General features: G+C 35.4%; 1 pseudogene; it reads right to left on the bottom strand.

The window, feature by feature from the left end:
• Window positions 1-564: 564 nt before the first annotated feature.
• Window positions 565-4,953, bottom strand: LOC149206926 (RAF-like serine/threonine-protein kinase PRAF; annotated as a pseudogene).
• Window positions 4,954-16,576: the final 11,623 nt, after the last annotated feature.

Below are 16,576 nucleotides of genomic sequence, written 5' to 3'. Positions count from 1 at the left end.
ACCTAGTGGGTGGAAACCTTGTTTCAAGAAAGTTCTACAAGCGCTGGCAAGGTAACCACTATTAGATGGTTAAGGCACCAGGTGAACCTCTTAATCGTATCATATCAAATATAAATATCACATATGTTAATAAAAAAAATTGCACATCATATCATGCCAAAGATTTAAATATATTTGTATTAATAATGAATGTTGAATGCAAGGACATTGATCTGAATTGTACATCATTAAATAAATAAATATCTCCTGTATAGGTAAATTCTTAAGGTATTTTAGAATCGATTCATTGGTAAGTAAACTAGCAATTACACTAATAAATATCTCATGTATAGGTAAATTCTTAAGGTATTTTAGAATCGATTCATTGGTAAGTAAACTAGCAATTACACTAATAGGTGAAAAGGAATGTTGAAATCGGGGAATGTAGAAGGTAATAAACAAGTGAAATATATTGACAATGAAATACAATTAAAATTTGAAAGAAAATATTCCAAATATTGAAAACAATGTAAACTGGCCAAACAAAAACACACTTGATTCGAATTCACTGGTATTTTTCATAAGTCATGTTTGAACACGAGCTTGAAGAGCTTTACCTTTAGGTGGAAACATTTCTACCATTGAACACAAGTGAAGAGTAATCTCTGTGAAATTGGTTCTCATAGAAGGGTCTTTTGACCAACAACTCTCCATTAATGACACACCCCTTAGGGATAGGTGGCCGCAAAGTATTGTTGACTATGCCACCTACAAAATATCCATAAAGCTTGACGTCAATAGTATTTTCCAGATATTTCTAAATTACACATATCGCACCTCTATCTTTAGCTACGACAAATACATGGATATGGCACTACAAGGATGATGGTCATCATTACAAGGAACAAGGGCATACCAATGATTGCCCCATAATGCATATTGGCATAAGGCTCCTCTCTAGTAAGAAGCTCCCACATTACAATGCCAAATGAAAACACATCAAGCTAGAAGGGAAAAAAACACACCAAATAATTTGTAGTCAAAGTTCATAAATTGTGGTCCAAGTTCATAAATTCGAAATTAAGCATTCATATAATCAGACATAAAAGCATTTCGTCAATTTACCTTTTCATAAACCATACTTCTTCTACCATTTAACAACTCTGGAGCCATCCATGGAAGGGTTCCTACCACACCACCAGAGACTAATGTTCGATGTTTTTTTATTTTATTTTTGACAACCCTAAATCACTTACTTGCAGAATATTGTGCATGGAACTATAGATTGGTATGAATTATACTAGACTATGAGAAATCAAAATAAGTTTTTTCCTATAGGCTAACACTCATCTCTAGCCACACATTATAGGTTAAGGACCATTATAGCCAAAAAATATCATAAATCCATAGAGTAACTAACTCCCTTTAAAAAAAAAATACCTTACATATAGGACGTTGGGGATCTCTCGTGTTTACCTATAGATTCTCACATTTCAAGTCAAAATGAATGATATTCTTTCCATGTAAGTATTCCATCCCAACAAAAACATCCATCGAGATTCACTTTTAATTATCAAACGTCCTACAAAAAAATGATACTTTATGTTAGCATTTATTTATGCAAGGAATTTATCAATTTCCCCTTTTGTTTGGCAATGTGAAGGCATAGAAGATTAATCTATTAAAAAAAATTGTACTGAACCTATATCTATCCTTCTTCTACAAGACCTATTTCAGTGAGCCATTCACCATGTAACCATGTATTCTGTTATTGTTGCCGAGGTTCTCCCTGGTCGGTCTAGTACAATACCATATAATGCAACGAAATTTGGATGATGAATTTGTGGAAGCATGCAAGCTTCCCTCTAGAAATCAAACCTCTAAATAAAAAAGTTAATTGAGATATGCTCAAATATCTAAAGGGAATTGAACATAAAGATTGATATCATGCAGCAAACATAACTACTAAGGAGAAATCTAGAAAAGTGTTATGCTCTTACCAAACGTTCTTGCTCAAATGGATTTCCCATAAAGCAACTATTCTTTGTTTGTTTGATTGCAACATTTGTTCCCCTCCATTTGTCATGATATACTATCCCAAAGGTGTTGGAACCAAGCTCTTTCAATTCTTCAAGGAAAACATTTTTTATTTTCTGATAAAATGCATGTAAGGACGAAGGAATGTTCAATACCAGACGCAAATGAATTTCCTAAGAAACACTTACAAACATACATTAAAATTAATTGGATTTCAGGGTACTAAAAAATAAATCTTTGGACTTGCAATTGCTCTAAAAGATCATCGCTAATAATTGTTGTGGACCAACCACCGTCCACTTCTTCAGTATTAGGTCCTTGGATATTTGTTAATAAAGAATAAAGATGCACACTGCCATCACTAGTGGAAGAAAACAATTTGTGGGAAGAAACAATGACAATAACTTTAATACCTCAGAGTTCAAATCAATAGAAGAAATAACTTCCACCTCTATCTCATTTGGCAATATTTTTTCTATACTTTCCGTGAAGCTTTCCATCCTCAGTAGCCTTGATCTATTCATGCATTTGAGAGCATTGTAGCAAGACAAATAGGTTTCCAAAGAGATGAAATAGTAAACTACTCAGCAACAGTCTCTCTCTCTCCTTTCACACTTTCATCTAGAGGATGGCATACAGTTAAAGTTAGAACAATTTTATTGTTCTCAAAATATGAGCAATGCATGAGGTAAAAAAAACACTAACACATTTAAAGATACAATAAAAACTATAATCTATACAAGACAATTTCTCCTTACCTTCCACTTTGAGATCTGATAAAACCAATGTTAGTGAAGGTAGTATTGCAGTAAGGTCATCCTTTGTAGTGTCCAAATCCTCATAGGTTCCCTCTGTTATTGTAAGAAGGTTACTTGAAATAAAATTGTTGTTGGCTGGTGAAAAACTGGTAGTGGCAAGGGATTCTGTTCAAGAAGAAAGTTTTGGCACACTTTTAGTTGCCACATAAGTGTCTTTTAAGTATTCACTGAATTAATCAGATCCACATTTATTGTGTTGTCATGTTGCAGTTACAGAGTCAACAAATCCAGCTTTGACATAAAAAAGGGACTGGTATTATAGAAAATATTGGAAGGCACGCCATCGTCATCAATTATTCTCTTCACCTGAAGTTGCATACTGTGTTGCTTAGGTATGCTTTTGAGTGAGGTGACAATTGTGGAGTAAAAGGCAAATTCATTGATTTTATTGGAGGATCTATCATTCAATAGATCATCCACAAGAAGAAAGGACATATGCCCGAAGATGTATTCTCCGTGAATGACTGTGAAGGATCATGTTCATCTGCATGGGTCAAAGTGCTTGGGTTTTCATTATGAGTAATGATGATATGGCTAGAACCAAGGCTACCCACTTCATTTTTACCAGTCAAAGGTGTATCCATATTTCCTTCCTAATGAGCCACGAAATGCTCTTGCATAGGATGTGAGACTCTTACCCCTTGAAAAATAAATCTAGAACTTGGAACTACACTTCGTTCTTTTTTCCAATCAGTATATTTGTGTGGGATACATTAGGAATGACACCCATTGTTCCCACATCACCTGTATTGATACCCAGGATTGAACTAATATGATGTTGGTACAAAAGATTCCAACATCTCAGCTTTTTTATAAGTTTGATAAGGATCACTCAAACATGAACCTGATAAACCATGCAGGCCCTCTGAATGAACGGTCCAAGTGGAAGCTATGATAATTGTGTTGCTCAGGTATGATTTTGGGTTAACATGCACAAGTAGTTCTGAAGCATTCAGTGGAGACCTTAGAGCCTAGATGGATATCAACTCAGACATAACCATAGGCATAGGGTTGTTGACAACCCAATTTACAGCCAAATACAAGGATTACCTGCAAAAATCGTTGAGAGAATTTGGCGGAATCATAATTCAAATTGTAAAGGTGAGGAGCAGCAGCTAACAAAATATGTTTGAAATTGTGACAATAGTCTATATGATTCCTTTGAGTGGTGTTTATTTTCTCTTCAACTGAATAATGCCACAGTCACAACATCCATGTAATCTTCTCTCATCAAAATTCATCAGTTAGTCGGTGAAGTCCGTAGTTGGTCAATGCCACACTATGTCTCCACCAAAATCATGACCAACAACACCAAATGCAAACACTATGTTTCTTAGGTATGATTTTAGGTGAGGTGAAAACCAACCATGTGTAATTTTTGGATAGGCAGGAGGATGACAAAAACTACATTCACTAATTGGTTGCAGTGAAGAGTCTCTAGACATCCAAATCTTGCAATGAAAAACGCCTTCAGCATATGAGCCTTCGATTGAGAAACTAAGAAATTTCACTAGACTCTTGTGTTGAACATGAATGATAAGATTCACTTCATTCAGAAATCCAACATCTACATGCCTTATACCAATATAGATTCATTTTACTACAATCACTTTGCCATCAGGGAGAATCACCTACAGATCGACACATTGTGGCTCTAACTTAAGAAGGTTTTCAACTACTCCTTTCCCTAGTTCCATGTCACCATGGACTCTACAGGGATCAAGCAATGCCCCCTGACATAAGCACTAGTCTCAACAAGCATCTTGTTAACCAATTCTTCAGCTTCCTTGATTCTCCCAGCATGACCAAGAAGTTCCACCATGTAGGCATAGTGCTCAGACATGGGCATTATGCCATGATCACAAAACATAGCATCGAAGTAATGACGACCTTCATCCACTAAGCCAATACGGCTACGAGCATACATTACACAAAAAAAGGTAATGTTATTTGGCTTTACTCCCACCTGTTGCATTTGTTCAAAAACTTGAAGGGCTCCATTGCCATCCCCATTTTGTGCATATCCTACAACCATGGCAGCCCATGAGACCACATCCTTTGCTGGCATCAAATCATGTATTTGTTGGGCATCCTTCAGGTACCCACTCTTCAAATACATTTTGATAAGAGAATTCCCTACACATTTCTATTATTCAAATCTAGTTATCAAAATGTGGACATGGATCTACATTCCCTGTTCCAAGGCTAAAAGACTGGCACATGCACTAAGAATGTTGGAGTACACAAACTCATTAGGTTTGATGCCATGAAAGGGTAGTTGTCAATAAAGCTTCAGAGCCTCCTTGAAACCATTACTTTGCACATACCCAAAAATCATGGTGGTCCAAGTCACCACATTTAGCTCAGGTATCCTATCAAACACTTGACGTGCATACTCTAGCTTTGCACATTTTTCATACATATAACCAAGGGGGATTCCTATAAAGACATCATAACCAAACCCAGTTTTAACAATATGGAAATGAATCTGCCTACCCTTTTCCAAACCTACCATAGTAGTGCATGCCTCTATAGCGTTGGAGAATGAAAATTGATTCAATTCCACAGATTCCACTCATATTTTCCTGAAAAGATCAGCCTCAACAAGCATGTTCTGTGAATATCCTACCAGCATGGCATTCCATGAAATGACGGCCACTCTCAATGCATCTCTCATGACTTCTTATGTAGGTACGAATGCCAAATACGAGAAACAGATAAATGCGTAACTTGCATTCCCGCCCCCCACTGCCAGAAATGTTAGCACTTAGGAATAGTAAATAATTATGAAATTTACTGAGCCAAGCCCTTTGCTACAGCCAGTAATGCAGAGAGAGACCAGTCAAATGCTTATCACTTTGGATGTGTAAATAATATTCTTTCTCTTTGATGAATTTTTCTCAATAGTTAGCACCACCTTCCCTGGCTCTCAAGTTTTCAAAGAGTGATGGAACATATGTCATTTAGTGGGATAAACAATAGAGGGGAAAATGTCAAAAGGAGATGAAAAAGGTAGACAATGCCTAGTATGACCAATTTCAAAAAGAGACACCTTCGGTGTAATTGGATTTCAGTAAAAGCAACAATTATACTTCATTTTTTTTCCAAGAGAGTTATTTTAAAAAAAATATTATCTAAGAATATACACAAGACTGAAATTTTGTAGACTTGACCAAAGTTTTGAAAGCACTGTTGGAATTTTACAGAGAAATCCTCCTACAAGTACAGATAAGGCACCAATTTAGTTATATGTAAATATAACATAAAATCTTTCTTTTTTTAAATGATAATAGAAATCCACAAAATATTAACTTTTAAATATTAAAGAAGACAAGAAAACATAACAAACATGTTGCATCTAAGAATTTGTATTAGTTTATAGTCAAATGTAATTTCTATATAAATATTGATTTAACATACATCATTGTTCCTAAAAAATAACAAATGAAGTAAGAAGCCAACCTGCTGAGGTAGGAATAGTAAAATTCTTACACTCTCATACTTCAAATACAAATGTACTCAAACACATTAAATGGAATGAAATTGAAATTTGTATTAATGTCTAAAGACCAAAATAAGACAAGGTGACTAGTGATTACTACCAGCAATAAAGAGTAAAGTAAAAGAGGGGTGAAACAAACAAGCAAAAACACCCCTAGAGTAAGAAGAAATGAAAAATGAAATGAAATGAGATAAAAATAGGCATACAAATAAGTTATTTCAAGAAGGAAATGTCTAGAAAGTGAAGGAAATCTAGAAAGGTGTGGATGCTATGAAGAGAAGAGAACAAGAAAGTGCCCTAAGTTTACCCATCTACCCTGTGATCCTAAGAGAACAAGGAGTACATTGATCTTGAAAAGAAAGAATATGTAACATAAATATCAAATTAATTGTGATCACTTAATATTTGTATCATTCAACAAATTATAAGTGTTTGGTCACATTGAATTATCATTTTGTTATTTTAACAACTCATTACATATAACTAGCTTCTTTGTCTTTTCTATTATTTCCAAACCTACATTCAAATGTGTATTTATTCATGCTCAAACACTAAGGATGCCTCACTCATACAACTTTTGTTATTTATTAGTAAGTTTAATGAAGTTGGTTTATTAATAAATATAACGAAGTTAATCAACCCCATAATTGTGGGTCACTTCATGACCAATAAGTGTTCAAAAACTTGCATAAGAGTTATATATGAAATTTTAATTTAATTATATAAATTTCCAATGATCAATTGCTTTCACTTATAAGGTTGACAGAGTGTCAGGCCATTTACCAAGGCTTCACTAGTGTTGTGTTTTACCTGTTTATTTTTGGTAGCTTGGGAGGTACTCCAAGCCCTAGTGTTTGGGGTTTGGAGAGAAAAGCACCACAAGTAGGATTGTGCATGGGGTTTTCCACTCATCGAGGTTAGGGCCAAAACCATGAATATCTTGTGCATGAGAAAATTTGATGTGACATATCTTGGCATGTCAATCCCAACGCTTTGAAAATCACCTAAATCAAAGCTCTGGAACTTGAGATATGAATTTTTGAAGTTGACAATTAATTATGGATAGTCAAGTCATGTCGGCTTGGTTCAAGAGACATGTCTCTTTAGAAAATTTGTGGAGCCCATGGATTTGGTATAAATACAATGTGAGACAGCATTCATTTAGTCATACATGGGAGCAACATTCATAGCAAAATAATACCCGTGGAAGCCACAACTCAAGGAGAGTAGGCCGAGGAGCATATTGGGCATATATGAGACCTTTTATCGAGGCCAAGGAGCAGCATAAGAATTTGAGAAATTCTGGGCTGTTTTGGTGTTCATTCAAGGGTGGTTTATCCCTCTTTGATGAGCCACAGGCCTTGTGGTCACATTGGACACACAACATGCCTACTATGGGCTAGTTAGCAGGGTCGTAAGGCCTATTCCATAGTGTTAGAGCACAAGAACAGGAAACGTGGGTAGAGGGCTTAAGAAGGAGGGGAAACCATAGTGAATGCGGGGATTGTTGCAGGGTTTTGTGAAGGTTGTAATCTATTGAGAGGCCGCAATGCAAGAAGAGTTATTTTGGGTTAGATGTGGCATGGGAATTAGTCCAAGAAGGTGACAGACCTATGGTGAACTAGCCGCAGTCCTCAATGAAATGTTTATAGGGATAAACAAACTTAAAATGGGTGCAGGAGCAGTCATCTAAGAGAACAAGCTGCCAAACTTGGTAAACAGAGAAGCCACAACAAATTAGGTGCATTTTGGTTGGGTTAGTGTGCTATTGTAGATTTAAGTTGAAGCCCTAACCAGTAATCAAAACTTTATCCACAAACAACAATGAAGAGCAATACTTATGAAGCTTAGATTTGTACAATATCTCCTCTATTGGAGAGCAAAGAGTAGATGTGGATAAGTATGTTTCCAACCAATAGAAGGGTCTCCATGTGTATAGATACACTTACATGACATGTCCTAGAGGGTTGCACTCCTGATTTCGGGTAGCCATGACTCTCTACCTCAATAGTTGAATGTACCAACGCATCAAGTAATGGCATGTCACTACCCCAGCTGCATTTAGTATCAAGTGACATCCTATCGATAGATGCAAATTTTAGTCATAAAATTGACACCGTTGGTACTATGCAATCTTGCGTATATGTGCACCAAAGTAGAGATTATTACCAAAAATACCTTAGGTAGTAGTGTATTAAAAAACTTCGGTAAAATATGTAAACAAGGTAAATTAATGTCACTTATTAATTATAGACCCCACTCGATGTACCTCGTCACCACTCTTAATCCACTAGGACACCCTTTCAAATACAATAGACTAACCAATCACTGTCGACCAATGTCCTTCAGAAAATCTCATCAAGCACACAATTGGAAAAGATATTCAATGATGACACAAACCATCAATGGATTGTCCCTCATATAATCAATGACCAAATTGGAAAATAAATATCCCCCAGAATAATTAATGACCCCAAGAGATTCCTTTGTGATCAAATTAAAAATTCAAATATGTTACCAACTCCACCAACCAAAATGAATGAACTTACATAGCAATAAAGTTCCTCCGAAATCCTTTGATCAAAAAATCCCAAACTATACATGAGCATGAAGATACATAGGAGAATAGGTTCAAAAGAAATAGCACGTAAAATAACCAGCTAGTGTGTCTCAGATAGACCACAAAGAACACCAACATGTAGTAGCTACAATCCTCAGAAATCCCTCGATCAACGATCCCAAACTAGAGAAGGAGCATGAAGATCCACATGATCAAAGGTTCAAAAGAAATACCACGTAAACAACCAACTATTCTGTCTCATATAGACCATAGAGTAGACGAATCAATAGAGAAAAAAACAAATTGTTATTTCTGTATCTTGAAACAAAAAAAAACAAGTAGAGATTCCTAAGATCATCTAGAAACAGGATAAAAATTGAATCTAGCTCAGAAAATTATGCTTAGACATATTGCACCCAACATCAGTAGTAAATGCACTAGCGAAAGATATATTTAATCCATCTACCTCCACACGTGCACCCAAAATTACTACCCTTGTTAATGTTTGTGACTAATGCTTCCACAATCCTATCTTTTATCCTCAATGTATTCTTCTCGCAAAAGTTGTAGTAGATATTTTGAAGTAGGTATATTGTCTACCAACAAATATTATGTAATTTTCCTCCACCATCCTTGTAGAAATTATTGTGTATATTTCCAAATAATCATGAATTTATAATCAAAATCATAAGACACAAACCTACTCTACTGCTCTGTGGAAGTTAATTCACAATTTAGAACAAAAATTCTACACATGCAATAAGAAATAACACAATGCATACAATATTTTTCCTAGGGAAATAAATCTTCTAAAAATCCCAAATGCGCTTGCATTAATCTGATGAATAGAGATGTATTACGATTGATTTTCTCAACTGAGAACAACCTCCAAGTGAATAACCTATCTCTTTGCTAACTAAGAAGCTATGACCCATACTTAGTCAAATTCTGCCTCTGTTTGAGCCCATATTTCCTTGGGTAATTCCTTGACAATTAAGCCCCTATTATTTATGAATTCATACAAAATGGATTGCGCAATTCCCAAGGTTGATCATCTCACTGCATCCTACATCTGCACACTCAAGACTAGTCTACAACTGATGTTCCTTGAGAAATCCTCCTCTAGTCTAATCATGCGCAAAATCTTATGAGGACTCCGGTTTGGAAATAGATTGTTGTGTTACATGCCTCAACTAACAAATGCAGAGGTGGGCCTTGGTCATGCAACATCACCCTCGTTTTTCCCACAATGCTATGGTTATTTCTCTCAGCCACCCCATTCTACTATGGATTGTGGGGTGTTGTCAATTCTCCTTGACTTCCTTCTTTCACCCATTTTTTTTTTAAATTCATTCGACACGTACTCACCTACATTATCACTCATGAGAACCTTCACCTTCTTGATTCTTTCTTTCTCAACTAGTGCCTTGAATTCTACAAACTTTGAGAATTTCTTATCTTCCTTCTACATGAAGAATATCCAACACTTCTGTGAGACTTCATCAATAAAAATGACAACATATTTGTGTCTGGTAGTGGATGTTATCGAAAAAGGTCCACAGACATCAAAGTGGATCATTTTTGGGAATTCATGTGCTTTTCTATCCCGATCGTGGAATGTGGATTTTGTGTACTTGCCCAATGTACATTCTTTGCATACATCTTGTTGCTCAAGTGCTCCTTTAGGGAGTCCAATGATTATTTGTTGTATAGTCTTAGAGGTTCCATGATGCAAATGACAAAGTCTTATGTGCCAAAGTTCACTTATATCACAACCCTGCACCTTCTTTGCTTAGTTATTAATGTAGTATAGTCTTCCACATCTAGCTTATACAGGTTCTTCACACGACCCTGATCTGCTTCAACTCTCCCTTGGCTATGTGTCTCAGGAATGTTTTTTCTTTGCTGAAGATTAAATCAAAACCATGGTCTTCCAAAACTGCAATAGAGATAGAACAAACATGACATCCTTGAGCCTGAGAGGAGAGCCTGACTCTCTCTAAAAGGTGACTATACCAATACCAATCATGTTGTACCTTCTGTCATCCCCTCGCTTGATGTGCATCTGGAGATATTTCTCCTATAGGTCACTAAAAAAGTCTCTACAGCCTGTTATGTAGAATGATGCACTTGAGTCCAAGTAAAACACACTCCTCATGACTGTGTTAGACATGAATGCAATAAGGCTAAATTCTAGCTCGAACTGTGAAGTTGCAGCTTCATCTACTCCTCCTCCTAGGGTCTTCTTGCTTGCCTTTTCTGGTGGAAACTTCATGGCATATTGGTCGTATTCATGATAATGGAAGCATTTAATTTCTTACAAATCTTTCTTCTTTCTCCCTTGGCTGGATTTTGGTTTGGTTTGTGATTTCTTCCATTTTCCCTTCTTTCCCTTTCCAACCAATGCAATTTTTTCTTCATCATTGCCCTTGGACGAGGTCCCCTCTCTGATATCCTTCCTTATTTCCTCCTGTACCAAATCAAACCATAAGTGTTCCCAATTCGGTAGTTTCTCCCTCTCGTTCACTGAATCTTGATATCCATTCCAGCTCTTAGGAAGGCCCATAATGGTTAGACTTACTCTGTCATCCTCTGAAACAATAACATCAACTCTTGCAAACTCATCACGAACTTGTGTGAACCTGCTCAGGTATTGCGGGAAGTGTCATTCTTTTGCATCTTGATATTTCAAATTTTATCCTTGAGCGCCATCTTCTTATGGTCACTACTATTATGGAAGAGATCTATCAATGCCTACCACATTGTATAAGGATTTTCTTCCCCATGGATATTGGTAACAAGGTGGTCCCGTACTCCCTCCAATATTACTCTCCTAGCCTTGGCTACATATTTCTTCCATTGAGCAAGTTTATGGGCATAAGATTCCCCTAGTTTTGTAACATCTCTTTTGATGTATTTTAACAATCCATTTTCATCGAATACCTCCTCCATGTGATCCTTCCATGCGATGAAATTAGAGATTCCTTCCAAGGAATACTCTACCTTCAACTTGTTGAAGGTCATCTTCCAAGCTCTAAAGAGATCCTGCTACACTGAACTGCAAATTTGAATCTCCTGAGAAACAATTTCGAAATTCCCGCTCTAACGTGAATCTTGCTCTTATACCATGTATAAATTATGGTTTATAATTGCAACTTCTCATGAAGTTTTTTCAAGATCACAAGAAACAAACCTACTCTACTGCTCTGTGTAAGTTGATTCACAATTTAGAATAAAAATTTCAAACATGCAATAAGAAATAACACATATGCACACAATATTTTTACTAGGGAAAGAAATGTGCTAAAAACCCCAATGTCTGCTTGCATTAATCTAATGAATAGATATGTATTACAATTTCTTTGCTCAATTGAGTACAACGTGCAAGTGAATAACCTATCTCTCTGCTCACTCAAAAGCTCTGACCCATACTTAGTCAATTTTGCATCTGCTTAAGCCCCTATTTCCTTGTGAAATTCCTTTAGAAATTACGCCCCTATTATTTAGGAATTTTTCCAAATGGATTTCAAAATTCCTAATATTGATCATGTGACTGCATGCAACACTTGCACACTCAAAACTAATCTACAACTGATGTTATACTGCCTTGGAATATCCACCACAGTTGGGGAACTTGAATTCTTTGCATGCACTAGCTATTTTGGGCTAATTGATCAGTTAACTGGATGACCATTGAGTTTGACAGAAGTCCCACTCAAAAATTGACCTTCCATTAGTTTATCTGATAGTTAGAACTAGTTTAACTGAAAAGAACTTGAGATAACCAACTTTGATTGCTATAAATTAGCAATTACACATGCCTAACTGAACTCTAACTCCTCCAACTCAAATTTATTGAATAAAGTAGGTGACACAAGCCATGTCATACAAGTTAATTGCATCGAAGTTGTTTGTTGATGTGGAAATTCAAATTTTCTCAATTTAAGCAAGGCAAAATCAAATTGAAAATTTCTTGCTACATTTTTCAACAATCCTTCAGGTGAATCTAACCCATGTTTTCCATGACAGTTAGGAGTTCCAACATAACAATGTGTTGATAACAACAACCGACATATAGAAGTAGTGTTTAAAATAAATGAAACAATAAAAACACACGTATTAAAACACAATCGATGGAGACCCTAAAAAGTACTCCAACTATGTTAGTGGCTATCCATCTTCAGCGAAAGTGTCGCCACTACTCCTCTCAGGAAGCACACCTTTGTTGTCAGCCTCTGTCATCCTAAATCCCATCAGTTGTTGTCGGCCTCCATCACTTTGCTTCGTAAAAAACCCATGAACAATGTAAAGACAGACCCCTAATCCTTTACATTTACCTTTTTTACTAGCACCTCGTACTGAAAATTTTAAAACAAAAATAAATTTTATGATAAAAGATTTCTTGTCTTAAAAAATTATCTTAAAATCCCCCTCTGTGTAGTAGTGTCGAATGCAATGACATACAATTTGTCTCTAATCATATTAGTAAAGATCGAATGGATAGAATATGAATTGATGTTCGAGAAATCTTGCAAGGGAAAGTTGTTGAATTCTCTAGAGTAAGTTATCCCCACAAAACAAAGAGCCCAACATATTGTTGTCCTTATATAAGATAACGTGAATAGTAACTAAAATAGGAGCCTCGTTATAGGTGCGAGACAATAGTAGCTTGCAAGTTGATGGACTTAGGGCACACTATCAGAGTCACTTTGTTAGTTGTAAGATAATATTTTCTTAAACGAGTTTCATTTTAAGTGGTCATTGTCTTAAATATAAAGTTTTTCCCTAAAGTATTTATGTCTCAAACTATTTTGTCTTAAGTATAAGTTTTTATCTTAAAATAATTTTGTCTAAACTGTTTTTATCTTAAATATAAAGTTTTATTTTAAAATATTTTTTGTCTCAAATTGTTTTTGTCTTAAATATAAAGTTGTGTCTAAAATTGTTTTTGTCTTAAATATAAAGTTTTGTCTTAAAATATTTTCGTCTCAAACTGTTTTTGTCTAAAATTTAAAGTTTTGTCTTAAAATATTTTTGTCTTAAACTGTTTTTGTCTTAAATATAAAGTTTTGTCTCAAACTATTTTTGTCTTAAATTTTATATTTAAGACAATTCAATTGATATTAAATTTTAATGTAAAACAACTAAAATAAAAAGTGACTTTTTAAGACAAAACAATTCTTTGTCTTAAAAAAATGTCTTAGAAGTGCCCTTAGTGTGTAGTGTAAGTTGCTTAGGAGTTAAGTGTAAAAAATATGCCTCCCATGGTATATGGAGATATAGAGAAAGACTTGGAGGTTGTGTAGTGAGGGACAAAATAGGAATCACTTGAAGTGGGACCCATATGTCATTCTTAAACAAGTTTTCTTATGTTTCCATCAAATTTGAAAGTGTGTAGGTTGTATTGGTGTAATATAATTAGTTTCAAAATAGAAATTATTGGAGTACATACATATTACTTACCCTAAATCTCCTACCTTTCATGCGATTTTTCTATTTTTAGTAGTTACTATTTATAGTGTCTATTTCTAGAAATGGATGCTATGCAAGATGACATATGTCAGTGCATAGACTACATAGTGACATGACTATTTCATATACATTAATGTGCACTTCCTTAAATGGCTCTCCACCTTATCTACAAGTACACTGGGCATAGACTAGGTAATGACATGGCTATTTCATAAATATTAATGTCCACTTCCTTATCTCTCCAACTTATCCACAAGTACACTCTTCCTTCCCATTTTTAAGAACGAGTCTTATTAAAAACCCTTTTATTCTAGAAAATGTTATCCTTTGACGATTCATCCTATTATTAGGGATCTTCTTAAGTTCTTAGGTTAAAAGTTGTATATTTGAATAATTTTTTTAATTTTCACTTAATTTTGCCCCATAATATTTTTATTCAGATTTATTATTGACCCTAACTCTAGTTTTGACATACAATTATATTTTTAAACTATTAACTAAAATTAAGAAAGAGCCACTTTTCTACTAAACGTCCATGCAGAAGGAACCACAAGCATATCGATCATATTTGTACAAATATTATTTAATTTTACATAAGTAAGGCAAGTTAATACAAATGATTTTTTTAGTTGCTCAGTCTATTAGAGTGCTATGTAATAATCACTCATCTTTCTAGACTTCCATCTTTCGTCTAGTAATTTTTAGTGTAGTTCTTTTTGTGACGACTAGATTTGTGCTTAAAATATAATCGTGCGACCTCATTTTTACAAGACGGTGGATTTTCTTTCTCAACATTTTCCAAAACAGAGAATTTAATTTTAAAAAATTATTTCACTGCGGAACTGCTCCTCAAGAAAATGGAGGACCTGGGACTGGGAGTTGTTTGTCGTGATATTGGAAGTCACGCACGATGTCCCACTAGTGGATCGAATTTAATGAATGTCATGTCGATCATTTAAAAAAAAATTCCCTACTTTCCACCGGCCAGAATTACTTGTGTTGTGTTGTGTGTACTTGGCTGCGCTTCCAGTATTCAGTCACGTTTTGCATCTATGTTTTGATGGTACCTGTCATTAAGAATTGAAGCACGTTGGCATCTTTTTTGTGATTGTCCAGGTCCGAGAATTGAACCACGTTGGGAATCTTTTTAGCAAATATTTATTATCTGAACAGTTCCATTTTTTTTTTAATATATCTATATGTATAGATATGGTATTGACCCATGGTGGTTGAGATTTGGATACAGACTGCTATATTTTTTGTGGCTTTGGTTCAAAAACCTATAGATATAGTATTGACCCATGGTGGTTGAGATTTGGAGACAGACTCCTATATTTTTTATGGTTTTGGTTCAAAAACCTGTACAGTGGCACATTGTTTAGGTTTTGGGAATTCCATTATTATAGCGTACTGGCTATCACCAATGGGCATGCCCTGTATAACGCACTGGCCGACAGCTCACCTGTGAGTTTTGCATGTCAAAGCTCATTAATTTCTCTATGGGCCTGCCCATAATGGTGTGATAAGTAAAACAGACCTGACCTAAGCTAATTTACGGATTGAGTAGATATAATTAGGACTAATAATAACAATAGGGTGGACAAATCCAGTTTTTGTCTTCTACAACTGCCTCAAGTTGCCGATAGAATGACCATCCCAACGTCTTCTTCAAAGTTGTTATTCTGCAAAACCTACGAAACATCTATGGAGGCCATAGATTTCATCACAGTTGATGATTATGAAGTTTGTGAACTTGACGCCATGACCAACTGGCCAGCAGAGTCGTTTGAATCTTCTGCTGCTGCTGATTATTCCTGCTCTTGTTTTCCTTCTCATTGATGTAATGATTTCTCTTATTCCGATCTCCTTATACATGACCAGATGGCTTTTGATAATTGTGCTCTTGTTTTCCTTCTTATTGATGTAATGATTTCTCTTATTCCGATCTCCTTATACATGACCAGATGGCTTTTGATAATTGTCCGCCCTCAGTTCAATGGGAGGATTCCATTATTACAGTTTCCACTGAAGGGACCAACCCTAATTGTCAAGGTTTACCGTTTAATCAGAAAAGAAACAGCACGTTTGTGGAGAGGAAGGAGAGAAACCCTAATCTATCACGTTCTCGCCAGCCCTTAAAATTTCTATCAATGCAGAAACGCTGAATCCATTTTCTGCATGACATCAACAACCATAAAATTGGACCGT

The sequence above is a fragment of the Pinus tabuliformis genome, chromosome 1_2, assembly GCF_031772625.1.
Source record: "Pinus tabuliformis cultivar Carrire ecotype Pingquan chromosome 1_2, CPIR1, whole genome shotgun sequence".
NCBI lineage: Eukaryota > Viridiplantae > Streptophyta > Pinopsida > Pinales > Pinaceae > Pinus > Pinus tabuliformis.
Note: the sequence above shows the minus strand (reverse complement) of the source record. Positions and strands in the feature narration are given on the sequence as shown.